The sequence below is a fragment of the Pteropus medius genome, unplaced genomic scaffold (assembly GCF_902729225.1).
Source record: "Pteropus medius unplaced genomic scaffold, Ma_sr-lr_union100, whole genome shotgun sequence".
NCBI lineage: Eukaryota > Metazoa > Chordata > Mammalia > Chiroptera > Pteropodidae > Pteropus > Pteropus medius.
In genome coordinates this window covers 15,923,887-15,941,536 of record NW_024349800.1, presented here as the reverse complement: position 1 = coordinate 15,941,536, position 17,650 = coordinate 15,923,887, and the positions used below count along the sequence as shown (strand labels likewise).

The 17,650-nt window shown below is 36.5% G+C and overlaps 1 long non-coding RNA gene across 2 annotated transcripts in view; it reads left to right on the top strand.

Annotated features, from left to right (window-relative positions):
* LOC120621516 (uncharacterized) overlaps window positions 1-17,276 on the top strand; it is a 138,535-nt gene extending 121,259 nt beyond the window's left edge. Inside the window, exon 6 of one of the 2 annotated variants that reach the window (XR_005658182.1) lies at window positions 16,851-17,276. This is a non-coding gene — a long non-coding RNA (uncharacterized LOC120621516). Of the gene's footprint in view, window positions 1-14,595; window positions 16,367-16,850 lie in introns of those variants that run through there. The other variant, XR_005658181.1, reaches the window with a different exon arrangement.
* The last annotated feature ends 374 nt before the right edge of the window (window positions 17,277-17,650 follow it).

Sequence of the window (17,650 nt, the reverse complement as noted above, 5' to 3'; positions counted from 1 at the left end):
GAGGGTTAGGACATCTGCATATCTTTATTGGGGGGGGGTCACAATTCAAGCTGTAGTAGTTACCAAATATTTATGAACCATGACTGGACACAAAAGAATGAATTGAGCCAATCACATCTCTATCTTCAAATCTAAAATCAAAGCAACATAGGAATTGTTGAAAAGATGTCATGGATCAGGACTGTGACCAGCCAAAGCCATGTGCAAACTGAAATCATAAGGGGGCATAAAAGGTAAATAGGTGGAGAGAGTGAAAGAGAGATGATGTGCATGGAGAAATAGGGGTAAAGAGAGAAAAGAGAAAAGAATAGTTGCAGAGCAGCTGGTCTTCAATAGCATCCTTATAAACTTATAGCTCTTCCCCCGCCCCCCCCCAGATGAGATGCCCGAGCGAAATTTGTTATTTAAAAACGATAGAACAAAACTCTAACACCTGTTCTTGGTCCACAATTTTCAGGCAGGGAGGCTCAGATTGTGAGGTGGGAAGAGGGCCAGGGACAAGGAAGAAGGATCAAGTGAGAAGCAAAAGCTGCCAGCTCCTTAATTTCCTATTTTGTTTCTGCCTTGCTGCTAATCTTTGTTTTCTGCCATGGATTCTCATAGGCAGCATTTGTTGGTAAAATAACGCTGACCTTCAAATCCAGCTAGAACAAAGGATGAGAAAAAGCTCTTATTGATATTACATCTCTTTATTAAATCATGCATCTCTCATTCTCCTGGGCCCAGCGAGATGAATAGGAAGATAAGCGTGCACACGCACATGCACACACACACACACACACACACGCACGCACGCACATACACATACTCTCCATCTTTTTTGTTTCTCAAATTCACTCTCCAGTCTTTTTTGTTTCTCAAATTCACTCTCTAGTCTTAACTAAAATTTCTCTTTCAATGTATATTTTATACAATAGGCATTATTTGCTGAGTCAATAAACGATGAGGTGTTGGAAAAATCAAATATTACACATGCCTTAAACACATGCTGACACTTTCTACATAGAAAGCATTGTCTCAGGTTGACAGACTTGCAGACTTGCTATTCATGGTTGAGAGGCCAGCAGTAGGCTCGGGGTGTACTCTTCCTCACGACTGGAGACCGATGTCACTCTCTCCTAGAGAATCTGCATGTTAATATTTTCAACACTCTTGAGTGCAGTCATCTTGTGCACTCAGAAATGACAAAATAATTGGCATGCAGCCTCAGATTTCTTCCTCAGAAGCAATCAGGTGATTTTTCAGCTCTCCAAGAAGGTGGCTTTAATACTCGTTCAATTAAAGTTTCCTACATAAAACTCCATAAAAATCGAAGAAAATTTTCTAGAAATAATTTTAGTTCTCTTTAATGTGTCTCCTTTTTGGCACTTTTAACCTAAATAGGAAATAATTTTTTTCCTTAAAAGCTGTCAGGATGGAAATTTTCATCCTTGTTCTCTTTAGTCTTATTTGTGACTTTGATTTTTAAGGTACAGAGAGAAGTTGAATCTAAAGTGTGTTTACTACTTCTGACTTTGCCAATCAATTTCCATCCAAATGCCTCTATCTCCCTATCTCTAACAATAGCTGCTTCAGGTGTAAGAGTGTTCCATTTTATTGAGAAGCCTTTTACCAGTTGCCAGGTTCGTTTATGTGAACCCTGACATACTTTACTAGCTTGGTTGTAAAATCTTCACAATCATGTTATCTGTCAGGATCTGAGAATGATGTAGGAACATTGTCAAGTAGAAGATACATCTTGTGGGAAAAACTATATTATGTGGTTGTCAGGAATATTTAAATCAGTAATGTTTTGTTTTAACTCAAGGAAAATAATTTGTTTGATAAAACCAAATTGTGTTAAAGAAATTCTATGTAATATACTATGAAAAGTTCTCTCATAATCCTGAAAATTTTACTTTAATTAGACATAAGTTAAATTTTAATTAGATAAAAATTAAATATGAAAATTTAATTTTTTCATATATATATAAAAAAATAAGATCAGATACATTATCACCAGGAAGCACATGATTAAAACCAATCAAAAATTAACTGTACCAGTAATTGTCTCTTTTAGGATATTTGATTTATTCCTTATAAATTTACATCTTCATATATTTCTCTTTTGTCATTCATTAACTTTAACTTTATCATGTTAAATGAAAAAAAACACATGGCAAAATAAAGCCTATACTTTTCTTTCACTATTTTATTCAAAAGAAAGAAAAATAAAGTAGCGTCTGATAATCTCTAAAGAAACCTTCCTGGTTTCTTTATTTTTTGTACAGATTTGATGTTGTTATATTAACAGGGAAGGAATAATTGCTATGTAATTAAATTTGCTCTCTCAGATGACACTGTCAATTTATTTTGTTTTACATTTTTAAAACTTACTAGATAATATATCCAGTACTTGCTTTTGGAAGACCCAGTCTGGATAATAAATTAAGTTCTATACCAAATATTTCTTTCATTGTAGATCTCATAAACTCTAATTTTTTGCTGTTAATTTCCTTTGATTTTCATCTCTGTTTAAAAAGCAGACGAGCCCAGATTCTGGCAGCAGACTACCTGGTTTCAAATGTTGGCTCTGCCACTTATTAGCTTTATGACCAAGGGCAAGGTACATAATGTCTCTTTAACTCAGTTTTCTCTTGTGTAAAATGAGATAACCATGTTATCCTTCCCATAGGGTTAGACTAGTGCCAGGCAAAAGTTGCATGATGAATAGACAACCTGTTCCACACAACAAACATTTGATAAGGCACACTTACCTGATAAACTCATTTGTCATCTGCTCTCCACAGGGCCACCACGTTACATAATATAAAATATAATGTGAATGACACCCCCTGGGACACAATATTATGTTCTGTAGAATGATATCTCCTGGTGCTGTGTAATTTGGAGGCCTTGATCCATCTGCTTCCATTTGATGCCAATGAAAGCAGACCATCAAATATTTTGCAGATCTTCTAAACCATATTAAGAAGATAAATTTATTTTCTGAATTCTAGAAAAGAAGAGGAAAAAAAATCTTCCATCGTAGAAGAAAACAAATGAAATGTCATATCTATAGAAATGTGACCAAATTAGACTAAGCAATGTAGTCAGTTCGATATTCTATAATTCATCTAAAATAAGCAGATTATTCCAGGTGACCTCAGAGAAATGTCTGTGCTGTTCAGGCGATGTAAAATTGCTCTTACGGAATTAGTATAACCAAATGTTTTGGTTCTATTATCATCACAATGTGTCGCCAATTGATGTTGCTTTCAGAAGTGTGTCATTTACAGGGTATGTGAGGTGGGGATAGGTAAGATATTTTGTTTCTTATTCTGTATTTAGGACTTGGAATCCTTGGCCCAGAGTCACTCATTGTATTAGCAATTCAGAGCTCATCCATGAACATTGATACTCAGTTGGACTAAATTCAAAAGAACACTTTGAACTTTAAGGTATGGAAATATGTGTTTATTTTTCTGTTTGAAAATGATAACCACTTTGTCAGAGTTTTGTTTCTTCCAGTCAAAATAATGTAGCTCGTAAAAATTCATTTTCTCTACGGAGTAGCAGAACATTAGGAGAAAATGTTCTTTTCTATTTCTTTAGTTTTTGTTTGTTCCCCAAGTTGATCACCAAACTCTGGGGTTAATGAAATTTAACTCAATCATTGTAAATATAGCATGAGGCACATTTAGGAACTTTCTAGTTAATAATCTAATCACAGTCTCCTTTTCTGGCCCAGGTGAGATTGTTGCCAACAGCACAGAAAAGGCATCTGAAGTTTCCTTTTCGCAACTTCGTATTAATAACAATTGCTTGCAAAACTAGACCGTTCAAAAGATGAAGTGCATCTTCATATTTCCTCAAAGAATTGTAAAATTACCATGTCAAATATTTAGGCTTTAATTAGCATCTTAGGATTTCACATAGAGATCTGTACATAAATAGTGGATCGAAATTTCAAAAGTATTTTTTAAAACCCTTACTGTACACCATACCTTTTTCTTAAGGCCTAAATCCTGATTATAGCATTTCTAAGAACTTCTGCAACCCTGCATCCCAGTTTCTGCCGTTTCTTCCTCTGCGTAATCTCAGTTCCCACCCCTCCAACTGCCTTATTCTACCTCGGCTTCTCGTTTTGTCAGGCACTGACCATGACTTCCCCCCTGGATTCCAGGTTTGCTGCCCATATTTGATCACATCATTGTTCATTTCAATAACACTTTTATATACCTAATCCCTTTGACCACCTATCATGTTTTCCAGTTATTTGTTTAATTTTATTTAATTTTGTTCTATGACCTGAAATTTCTATGTTCTCTGCTCTCAGATTGCTAGAGAAAGTCATGCTGCTTAGATGCTCCAAAAACTCATGGCTCGTAACCTTGGATGAGCCCTCGGCAAACCCTGCTAAGCTGATTGCTACATAATCCTTATAGCTGCCATTCCAAAGGTTTTTTTTTATTTTTTTATTTTTTTTATTTTTAATTTCTCTCTTCAAACCTGAAAACCCACCCACAGCCCCTTTTATTTTCCTTAAGGTGAATAACATCATTTAAAAAAAAGTCCAACTCATTCCCCGACTCATGTTCCCTCAGGTATTTCCCGCCTTACATTTTCTTTGTTCTTTTATCTGTCATTTTATTCTTAATTCTTTTAATGGAGAAGAAGATCCATTTTCCTTCTCAAAGCCAATAGTTTATTCTATGCTCAAAAATCTCACCTCTTCTGCAAGACTTGCCCCATTAATTATTCACTTTATTTCACATCTCCAAGCACTCTGTTTCTAATTTTTTTCCTTTCTTCCAGTTAACACACTTGTATCTTCCCTTTAAACTGCTACTTTCTATGTGTTTCCTTTTCAATAGCAGTCTATGCCCACTAGCTCCATTTTTAATAACTCGCTGAATCCATATACATTTACAATTTGATACCTAGCATTCCACTGGGAGAAATACTCTCTTGAAGGTACAGTCTTCTAATTGTAATGAATTATCTTATATTTAAAATAAATCTTATATATATTTACATGCTTATTGTCTATTTCCCCAAATAAGAATTGAAAGCCCTTGAAGACAGAGATTTTATCTGTCTGGTTCCTTGTTATATCTCCTGTATATCCTGTCTGGTACTGAGTTGGCACTCCATAACTATTCACTGAGTGACTAGGTAATCACCTAACCCAACAGCCCCTTCTCAAACCTCCTTCTATTTTCAGAGGCTTCTGATAATAATTCTGTTTAATACCAATGTTATTGAGATGATACATTCTTTGGGGGTCATCTTTGTCATCTTTGATTCCCACCACTATGTGCACTCAGCCCCCAGTTCTTGTGCTGCATGCAAATTCTTATACATATTTCTATTTTCTTCCATTCACATTTCAGAATTCTCAGCTGAAATACCTTTTCCTGGCCTCCTTCCATGACTCTTGCCCAGTCTATCCTGCACTGAGCTACCAGCACACTCTCCATGTGAAACAAGGTTCTGGTCACACAACTAGAATCGCAGGGGTTCTATGATTTGGCTTTACCTGGTCTTAATCACTGTATTCTTTAATAATTTCCTGCATGAAATGTACGCCCCAGTTAAACATTTTCCAAATACATTCTATGGTTTATATAAATATAAGTAAATAAGTAAGGAAATCAATCAATCAATCAATCAATCAATCCAGTTCCAAAAATTTTTCTTCTCTTACCTATCTAAGTCATCTGTTAGGACTTGATTCAAATGTTACCTTTTTCAGTAAGATCTGTCAGAGCTCCCCAAATAGAGGTGACCTCTTCTATCTTTAAATTCTCATGACATTTTACACTCTTCTCAACTTATTTAGATCCAAAGTCATGTTCTACCTGCCAAGTCTCACCTTTTTCTCCGGTGGCCCCTGTCTCAGTCAGTCCAGAAACCCAGGGATTAAACTGACATTTTCTTCTCTCTTATTATCAGTATATAGTCTACCACTAGAAAGATTCTCTTTTTCCTCCCAAAGCTTTTGAAATTTGTTTCTTTTTTCTTGTCTACTGTCTCTGCCCTTGTTCAAGCTACCTTATCTCTCACCTAGATAATTATAATAATAGTTCCCTAACAAATCCTCCCCTGTCAGTTGTTCTCTTCCAGTCTTTACTCTAATCAGAGTTTGCTTTTTTTTTTTTTCTCAAACAGAAACCTGATCAAGTCGTACCTCCCAAATAACACTTTAATAAACACCCAAATATTTAATGTGGCCAAACATGCCCTACATTTCTGTCCTGATTTTTTCTGTGTTCCACTTTAATCTGATACAACTCCCTCACCCCATGCCCTTTACATAGATAACTCTTGTCATTCAGAAAAGACTTCTCCGGCCACCTCAGGTATACCTCCTCATTAAACGCTCACAATATGTGTGCTTCATTCTAGTTATTCACTTATGAAAAATTTAACTAGATGTTACTATGCATCAAACACTATTATAAACACTGTAAATATTAACTCAATATCCATAAAATCCTATGAAACAGATATTTAAAATTTTCCATTTTCCACGTCAGCAAACTGAGGTCAGAGAGCTTATGTAACTAGCCCAGAGTCGCACAGCTAGTATATGGCAGAAATGATCAATCCCAGGCATCCAACTCCAGAGTCCGATGGTCCAGGTCCACTTTTAAGGACCTCACTTAGGCTGTCTCTCTCCTTTAGTGACAGTTTTCAAAGTTACAATTTACAATTATCTGTGTGATCATGAATGTCTCCTTCCCCAATGTAAGGAAAACTATCTGTTTTACTCTTTACTAAGGTACAAAATTCAAATATTAATGAAAGAATGAAAACAACTGAATGAACAAAATATCAAACCATTTTTAACATCACTTTGCATTTTGGTTGCTAACTTCCTTTCATATGTGTGCTGTGCTTTGGAGTTTCATGTTGCTAAGTTATTTTTTAAAAAAAATCCTAAGTGAGCATTGGCAGAGGTATTTGAAATAGGTAATGAAAATTTTCATGGTCTTATAACTTAATAAATTGACGGTCTAAAGTAGAGAGATCAGCATTTCAGAAATGTTATGGAACGTATTCGGTTTTCATTCATGTTGAAAGTTTCATGAACCAGAAAGTTTCATGATGTTTCATTTCCCTTCCTCCAATTAGTTATGAATTCAAACTCCTTGTCAAGCTAAAGCCAAGGGATAGTAAAGAAGGTAACATTTTTCTGGTTATGAAATAACACGTGTTCATTACATGGAATTTCAGAAATGTAGATTATTAAGAAGAAATTAAGAATCAATTACTGCTAAATCTACCATGAAAAAGAAAACCAGAGTTAACATTTTAGTACATAAATCCTTTAACACCGATATACATATATAGAGTGCAAATAATATTTATACATATGTATATGCCAAATACAAAGAAATACGTATACATATGTATGTGTGTGTATGAGTGTGCATACTTTCAAAATTAGTATGTTACTTTAGTGAGTGCTTGTTTAACTTAACCTTATATAAGAAGCATATTTCACTATTGTTTTTCAAAAGCATAATATTTAATGTCTGGAGAATATTCATCCTATGGATAAGCCATATTTTACCATTTTTCTTCTTATTTTCAGTATTTTCTTTTAAATAATATTCAGTGTTTTCTTTTGTATAAACACTGTCCACATCTCTGAAATTTTCCTCAAGAAAGAGTCCTCAAAGTGAAAAGACTAGATCTTAAATGTTCTCACCACAAAAAAGAAATGATAATTATGTGATGAGATGGAGGTGTTGACTAAGGCTAGAATGGTAATTATATTGCAATATATATCAAATCAACACACTGTACACTTTAAACATTCACAGTATTACATGTCAATTATATCAGTAAAAAAAAAAATGAACTTATTAAATTTCTTGAATCATATTGCCTGATCACTTTCCAGAAAGCTTGTATGTAATTAAACAAAATTATATAAGGGTACCTATCCTATTATACCTTTAGCAGCATTAAATATTTTCCTACAAACAAAATCTTTGATGATCAAAATCTTTGATAACACTGAGTCAATGAGTGTTTGAGAAACAGAATTCTCATGTTTTGTCAATATGTGTAAAAATTGCTACAAACTCTATGGAGGGGCATCTGGGAAATTCGGCTAAAATTTAAAATCATCTATGCATTGATAGCAATATAATTAATTTCTAGAAATTATTTCTCTGGATATATTCAAACTCGTTCTTAAAGTTGTACGTACAAAAATATTCATGGCCATCTTATTTGTAGTAGCAAAAGGTTGCAAGCAACCCAACTATCCATCTAACGGAAGTTAGTTATATAAAAATGGAATAGCCAAACAGAGACAACAGGATCAGTTAGAGCCCTTTGTGTCGAAAATAACAAAAATCTAACTCAAAGTGGCTTTCACTATAAGAAAATACACTGACAACCTGAAAGTTGAGAGGTAGAGTGGACTTCAGGGTGTCCTTCATTCCTTGACTTCCACCATCCCCAAAGACCTAGTCTCTCTGCTCTGCTTTCCACAGTCTCTGCTACCACACAGGGCTGGCTCCCCTTGTGATTGCGAGATGCTCTGTGCTTCTATATCTCATGGAGAGAGAGAGAGATTCTCTCCGAATCATTAGTAAACTTAGCCTGCGTTTGGATTAGACCAAACTAAATTTTACTTCATTAAATTTTACTCTTTATTGTTTACCATGAAAACATTTAAAGCTATGCTTAAGAGCAAAAATTTTGGCCTAAAATTTTAAGACAGGCCGAGCTAATAAATGTTCATTTGCTACAGCAATAGAAATATCTTACACAAAAACTCAGGAATAACATCCACTTGTGTTTTCTTGAACAATTACTTGAAAACATATTATAGTCAACCAAAAAATTGTTCACAATTACAATTTCAGTAGCAAAAAAGTAGTATTATTAAAACAAAGTGATGTTATTCATTGAAACTACCTAAACAGAGATTTAGTCAATAAAGTTGATATAAATAGTACATTTATAGAGCCCTTGACTTCCTGATGGTATGTTTCTATTTTTTATTCATTAAAAACAATTTACCGAGTAAATAAATTTAAGTAACATTTTTTTCTCTTCAAAATTTCTTTATATCGTGTATATTAGTGCCTTACTGCTACTATAACAAATTACTACAGACTTAGTGCTTAAAACAATCCAAATACATTATCTTACCGTTTTGGAGTTCAGAAGAGTGAAATCAATTTAACTGGACTAAAAAGTGTCGGCAGGGCTGGTTCCTCTCAGAAGCTCTAGGGGAGAATCGGTTTCCTTGCCTTTTCCAGCTCTTAGAGGACATATATTTTGACTCATGGTCTCTTCTTCTGTCTTCAAAGTCAGCACCAGGGCATATTCTCTCTCTCTCTCCCCTCTGCTTCCATCATTTCATCTCTCCCTGATTCGGATCATCCGGCCTCTCTCTTACAAGGACCCTCGTGATTATATGGGGCCCGCCTCAATAACCTAGGATCATCTCGTCGTCTCAAATTTCTTAATTTATCACCGCAAAGTCCCTTTCACCTAGTAAGATAACATATTCACAGGTTCTGGGGATTAGGGTGTGAACATCTTGTGGGGAGGGGATTATTCAGCCCTCCACATGATGTTTCACTTATTCCAGTACTTTGTGTTCCAGAGGAAGAGCTGAAGCCATCACTATTTTTATTTTATTAAATCTGTTGCAAGTTTTAAAAGAATTAAAAATTTCTTTCTATTTTTCAAGATCTTTGAAAGAATATAGTGGTGTTGAATTAGCTGATTAATTGAATCATTGGCCCCAATTCTCTTTCCCTTTCCGTATCCAAACTTTTTGCCGAAGAACTTTGTAGTCCCTGTCACCTGTGGGCAGTGCACCTCCCAGCCCTTGTCTTTAGCCTTGGCCAGCCGCCTTGCTCTCCAGCCTCATTTCATGACTCCTTACTTGTGCTGGTCCAGCCACATGCAACAAGCCTTCACGTAAAACATTTTTTTAGCCTTTAAAGTTAATTCCCTTCTCTTGAACTTGAGTACATTCTCTTCATCCTCCAGATTACTTTGTCAGGGAAGCCTTCCATGATTCCTGCACAAAGTTTTACTGGTTAGCAGCCATTCCCTGCGGTTTACTCTCATTAAGCCAATGTTGAGATGCAAGACTCCTGTGTTCAACTGTTCTTGTAAGCACAATCCATTGGACTGATAGCTATTGTGCACCTACTAAATAATGTCCTTGAGAGTGTTCTCAATTCGAGAAAAATATTTCGTCTCCAAAAACAGTCCCAGTGACAGAGGTATAAGGGCCTGCTCAAGAGTGTGGCAGATGTAGCTCGAATCTGTTTTTCAGCCACCTGTGCATGTACTCACACACACCTGAAACATATTCCTAATGTTCCTTCTTTGAGACTGGTATGGAAGCTCATAGCACTGACTCCAAAGTTTAATTTAATGACATTAATTTGTTCTTTGCTTATATATAATTTTTTCTTCTTTTGGTCAGGGTTAATTTACTTTAGAGTTTGCAGATTCTGATGGCTGCTAGAGATATGCCTGGGTCGTTGGCAACGGTCTTGACAGGAGATGGGGCTTGTTAGTAACACAGACAGCTCAGATGTTCTTAAGGCATCTGACACATAAATGAAACCGAGGTACTTTCTCTACCATTTGTATAGAATCTTTTCTTCAGAAAAGGCATTTGGTGTGAAAGCCCCTCCGGGGACACTTTGCAGTGTGCTGAGACTGACTGATGGGCACAAGAGCCGGTGCTTATTGGCAAAAGCTGAATATGTTGCCCTGCATCTCATCCTCCACCTGGGTGACAGCTGACACCACAAGATGGGTGCGAGATTTCATTTCCTTGTAAAACAAGGCTGTGAGAGGAAGTGTTTTTAACTATCCTGTAGAAAAGGAAAGACACGTCTAAATTGTTACAAAATTCTGCTTTCAGACTTCTAAGTTCTAATTGTGCATTCTCAGTGTATCATTTTCTCTGACGGACCTGAAGGACATTGTGTGCTCGTCCATAGACCAGCCCTCTTCCCCAGCCCTGGTAGAGGGGAGAGTCGGGACAGCTGCTTTGATCATTGAATCTCTGTGGAACAGGCCTCCTGGCACCGTGACATCCTCCCAATTTCCTTTCTTTGCGATCCCTTTCTTTGACATTGCTTTCCTCCTTATCAAGATGTGTTAGGAGATTCAACACGTTTATATGGCTGTTTGATCACTGGTCTTTCTGAAAAACTCTCTCTTTTTGTGACAGTACTAGCAATTTCTTTCCTCGCATATAGCCTGGTTCCACATGCCATGCTGAACCTGCGATATCTGTGGTGTCAAGCTGACATCTTTCTTGGCCTCAAGATGGGCAGTAGTGCTCTTTCTCGAAAGTAACACAACACTAGACTGAAACTCCATGAGGAGAGGCACTGTCTATACTGTTCATTGCTGTAACCTTAGCCGACTCACACACTCCTTCGGCCATGACATGTCTTCAGTAATGAATGAGCAAAGAGTCGCCTTGGCAACCTCCCTTCTCAGTTCCTACTCCTGCTTCCTGCCAACTCTCTAATGTTTTATCTCAAGTTAAGTGGCAGTAGAAAGGCTAGGTTATGTGCAAGTGCTGACCAAGTCCTTTCACTGTATTTTCTGGCATTTCTCTGAAACTACTCTTTGTCCTGAAAGTGCTGTGGCACCAATAATTTTGACATTGTGATTTATTCCCTTTACCCATCTTCTGCAATTTGGGTCTGTATTTTACAAAATATTGACTTTTGGGGTATTAGGATCCCAATTTGAATTAAATTGAACAAAAATGTGAGAACTTTGTGGCTTATTTAACCAGTGGGTACCGTTGGACTCAGGGACCACTGCAGCCAGTGTTCAAATGCTGCCAAGATTCTCTATGCGCCTATGGTCTCTGCTTCTCTCTGGGGAAATTTCTTTTGCTCTGCTTCTACAGAAGAGCAACTTTCTCCCCATTCTAAGTACCAATTTGGAGAACAAGACCTTGGTAAGAAAAAGGGCAAATCCTTGGGGATCCTCTGAAATCCGCGTATCTATGTCAGGGACCAGTGCGGGACATGGTCTGAGGTCAGCCAGGTTTTCCTTCAGTGCTTCTGGAGATCCAGCTTCTGATTGGTCCTCTCCCTTTTCTGCCCCAGACCTTGTGTTATCTTCATCCTTTTATCTATCAAAACTTATTCTTAAGAATGAATTTGACATCAGTCATTTATCTGTTCTGGTGGCCTTTTATTCTACTGCATATCTTGTGCAATTTTTTTTTTGTATAAAGACATCATCTGTGAAGAATTCTATTGAACTAACTTCCTCCCTCCCTCCCTCCTTCCTTCTTGTTTGCCTGCCTTCCTTCCTTCCTTCCTTCCTTCCTTCCTTCCTTCCTTCCTTCCTTCCTTCTTTCCTTTATCCGTTTATGTTTTTATCCACTTACCCTACAAGTATTATCTAACAGTTCTGTATGTAAGTATTGAGGACCTGATGGGGAACAAGTTTTAGTTTGTTCTCAGGAAGACTGCAGAGTAAAGTCATTGCCTCCCTGGCCAGCCGTGGGTATTAGGGTAGATCCAGGAGTTCTTCCTGGGATATCCTTTTATCTATACACAGGTCTCATGGTAAAATATTTCTGATGAACATATGCCACTTCTTGGAAGAGAATTTGAGTCTGAGGTCTGCAGAGGTTCTAGTTCAGAGGCAGACATTTAAGGTAACTCTTGCAGAAAACTACACTTTATTTTTTTTCCACAGAGGAAGTGAGGGAGGGAGTGTTAACTGTCTATATAAACAATATTCTTGGGCTGGAGAATATTGGACAGTTGCTTTTCTCAGTAGACATGCCTTTGGCGCCTCAAGATGATAGGTTTGGAAATCCTGAAATATCTTCTTTTACTGAATGTGGAATTTGAAACGGAATATTTTGATGTGATTTCCTGCACTAAATGGTACCTGAACATTTGCAGACCCAGTGTAATTAAAGTATTGCTTGATGCTTATATGGTATGTCAAGAACTAGGGCAACTCAATGTGGGAAAATAAACAATATGAGTGAAAATGTATAGTGAGCAAAGTTGTTAGCGAAGTTTCTTTTGCTTCTAAATGCAAAATGAAACATTACAAAAGAACCTGGAAATAACTAAGCAGAACAAAAATCCGAGTGGCTTTTGCTCTGAAGTTGCAAAGCCACACATAGTGATAAGGAGAATTCTCAAAACCTAGACTGTCAGCTGTGTAGATTCTTCCTCTCTTAAACTAAATTAGGTTTGTGTTAATGCTTAGTGTTTTGGTTTGCAGTTGTTTTTAAAAATAATTTGGGGCTCGATAAAGGAAATACAAAAGCTCTAATAGTTGAATTATTTGAAGATTCCAAAAGCTCTTAGATTATGTAAGTATGTAATTAAAATTACTTGGGGGCATTTTTTATTATAAAAGTAATACATAGTCATTGTTATAAATCTTAAAAATTCTGATAAGCAAAGACTGCATCTCAACTATTAATATTTTGCCATATAACACTTTAGTCTTTTCTATTTGCTTTCAAGCATTTGTCTTAATTATATAAGGAAGACAAAATTAAATTCAAGTTTTAAAATATAACAAAAATATACAGTACAAAAGGAAAAAGTGCTTCGTCATGAAGATAATCACTGCCAAGAGTTTGTTGTCGAGCTCCACTGTTTTCTATGCATATATATTTACCAAAAATGCAATTGTGTCGTACATTCTGCTTTATGACCTTGTCTAATCATATTTTATAATTATATAATATATAAAAAATGCAATTGTGTCGTACATTCTGCTTTATGACCTTGTCTAATCATATATTTATATCATCGTCTAATCATATATTAATTTTATAAAATATATTTTTACTTCATCATTTCACATTTTTTATGGAATAAATTTAGTGACTTAATTACTCAATTCCTTATTAATATCAGGTTGTTCTAATGTTATGATCACCCTGATAAGTAAGTATTTGTATGTAATCATAATTAGTTCCTTAGGATAAATTTCCAGAGGGAGGATTTTGGATCAAATGTTTTCTGAACTTTTATAGTTTCTCTTGAAATTAAAAAAATGTTGTCCTCCAGAGAAGTTTCATAAATTTAGATTTCTAACAGTAGAGTAAGAAAAAGCCTCTTTCCCTTATTGTTGCCAATGCTGGATATTTATATTTTTAATCTCTTCTAATCTGATTCTAAAATTATCTTATTGTCATTTATATTTCTTTGATTGCTAGTAGGATACGAATATGCTACTTTACGGAATATAGAAACAGTAAAGTGAACATTTTTTAGTATGGTACTTGGAGCTTACCTTGGATCAAGGTGACTCAAAGTCAGAAAGCTGCTGTTTACTATTTTGTAAAATAGAATGGGATGTGTGGCAATAACTGACCCAGCGATTCCATGCTGATATTTCGAGTCCATGTTTATTTCCCATAAGAAGTGGCAGCAGAATTAGATGTGCTGGGAGCAAAGACTGAAGCAATGGAAGCCCTGTGGGGTCATGTTTTATCTTCCTTTGGCAGAGTTTCTTGGCTTTGGGGTTTCTGGTGTCTCTACCTTTGATTTTCCATCTGATTTGAAAGTGAAACACCCTTTTTGAATGCTTTTCTTCTTTTTGTAGGAGTCGTTGACACCAACCCACTTGGACTTCATTCCGAATAAGTATCCTCTCTCCTCTGCCTGACCCAGTAGTTCTCAGCCCAGGACCACACATTAGATCCACCTGTGTAGCTTTCGCGATTCGCACATCTCTCCCTTCTTCATCCACTCAGACCAACTAAATTAGAATCTTGGACAGTGAGACCTGGGCATGGTGACATTTTATCAAAATCTCCAGATATGACACAAGCATCCATCCAGTGCAGAGACACACTGGGCTAATTTATATCCACATTTCAGTTATCACGGCAACCACTTCTCTTCACACCATTCCCTTCCCTATAAACACGTCTTTTCTATAGCAAACTCTAGCTTGGATTTTATTGAGAAGAATCAGAACAACACTGTGGGTGAACGATATACAGTTTACTACGTAGGCACAAGTAATTCTAGTTGTGATAAGAATTGTGAGGATGCCTTCTTGTTGAATCAGCAATCTCTCCTGCAAGGGACAGTTCAGTGTGTTATATGCATATAATCAATTTCATATCTATGTTAGCACCAGCAAATAAGTAAATCTCTCAGCCTCATGTAGATGGGTCTAGAGTTTCAGCCAGGGGGCTGAGAATAGTATTGGTATTCGGAAGCTGCCTATGAGCCTGGAGAAACTGTCCTTTGCAGAACTAGGGCCTGACCTCTGGCAGCCGGGCCACAGTCTCGTCTGTCCCCTTTTTTCCCTTGCTGATATTTTGCTATAGAAATCACCAACCACACTGACTGGCCTGACCCATGGTTCCCACTATAGTTTTTTTCGATCTCCCTCTCTTTAGGCTGGCTCTGAGGCAGGGCTTTGTGGTTTCCCTTTGGTCTTTTAGTGCTGGTTGAAAATGTTTATCTTTCCCTCAGGCTCTGAGGAACCAAGAGAAGAGTAGTTCCAAGCCAAACAAGGAAGCCAGCTCCCCTAGCAACAAGTCTTCTTTTTCTATGGTTTTTTCTCGTTCCCTCTTTAGAAAGTTTCCTTATTCTCTAGAACAGTGGGCAAGAGAAAAAAAGTGTATATTTGATATGCAAAGACTATGCTTAGTATTCGGATTGTACTATCCCAGCAGAGAAGTTCTTCTCAGCACTATTAAATCCATGAACTCTTTTCTATTTCAAAACTTATGGCCCTGCTCCCACTCCAGCTGGGGGAAATGGAAACACAGAGTAAAGAAAATGAAATAGTGGTCAAAGACCTACAGGCAATCAGGAGACGTTAGCAAGTCACATCCTCTGAGCTTTAATGTCCTTATCTGTAAAGTTCATAATAATACCTGCCCTGCCAGTTTCACAGGGTTATTGCAGATGAGATGATATATGAGAATATATGATTTGAAAAATGAAAGGATAAACACTTTATGTTTAATTTATAAACAATATAATGCACAAAGTTCAATATATTTTTGACAACTATATTCATCTGTGTAACCAATCTCCAAAGCGAGATACAAAAGCTCACCATCTCTGTAGAAAGGTCTCTCTTGTTCTTTATGATGAATCCACACTGCACCTCCCACCACCACCCAGGATACCACTATTCTTATTTTTTTAACCATAAATTCATTTTTTTTGACCTTGAGTTTCAGATAAATGGGATTATAAAATGTGTGCTTTTTGTAGTTGGCTTTTTTCGCTAACATAATATTAGTGAGATACATGTATGTTTGTGTATCACTCCTTTTTATTGCTGAGTATTTTATTGTGTGAATATACCACATTTTGCTTATTCTTACTCCTGTTAATGGATATCTAAATTATGTCCAGTTTTAGCTATTATGAATAAAACTACTATGAACATTATGTACATGTTATTTTGTGGGTATATACTTTCATTTCCCTTGTGTATGTACTCAAATTATAATTGCTGGGTCATAGGATAGGTAAAAGTTTACTTTCATAAGAAACTGCTAAATTGCTTTCCAAGGTAGTTTTATGAGAGTTCCAGATGCTCCACATATTTGCGAATCATTTCAGCCTCTTATATGTCGATCCTTATAGTGGGTTTTGAACTGAGAGCCCCTATGACTTTGATTAAATTTAGTTTTAAATCTTAGCTCTAGAAATCATATCACTTTGTCTTTACATATACCCCCACCTCAGAGAACTAGCCTTTCCTCTGGATGATCGGCAACCCCCAAGGCAGCAGAAGGCAGTAGCCCAGACCTGACTAATAATCACCGAGTCTGTCTGAACCTCTGGCAGGCTAAAGGTAACATCTTGACCTATGTTATATTTCAGCTCCTGAGCCCTAAGGTAGAATGAACCTCTGACTACTTTCCTATGAGACCAGACAGAGGGATGCCAGGATACACCTCGAAACTGTCCTCGAGACCTGAAGAAATGATTTCTTACCCTTACCCTTACTCTTCCATAACCTCATGCGCCCTAACCCATGGTATTTTGTGATTTTGCCCTATGCAATCTGTAATCTATACACCATCAGGGGGTCAGATTTTTAGAGCATAAACTCCCTGTCTTCATATTGGCCAATTCAATATTAAACTTTTTTTTTTTTTTCTATTCTGCTAACTCCTGCTTGTTCATTTCATTAGGCCAGTGTGCACGGGCAGGCAGATCAAGGAAAAAAAACACTGGGGTTCCAGTAACAGTTTCAGTATGGTTTTAATTTGCATTTTCCTAAGAACTAGTGGTACTAATCATCTTTTTCTGTGCTTATAGATTTTTTGTTGTTGTATATATTCTTTGGTAAAGTGTAAAGTCTTTTGCTTATTTAAAAATTAGTTATTACTAGATAGTTAAACCCCTTTTTTCCCCATTTTTTACAGTTAAAAATTCTAATTATATTAGTTCGTTTCTTTAGCAAACACAATTAAGAACAAACTTAAGAACAGAATTCTAAATCTAACAGCCAACCTTTTTTCAAACTTTAATGTTAAGACAAGACACTTGGACATCATTAAACTGCACATTATGATTCAAGTAGGCCTGGGATGTGGGCCAAGATTCTGAATTTGTAACAAGGTGCCACAAGGTGTCAATACTGCTGGTTCATATATCACCTTTGGGTAGCAAAGTAA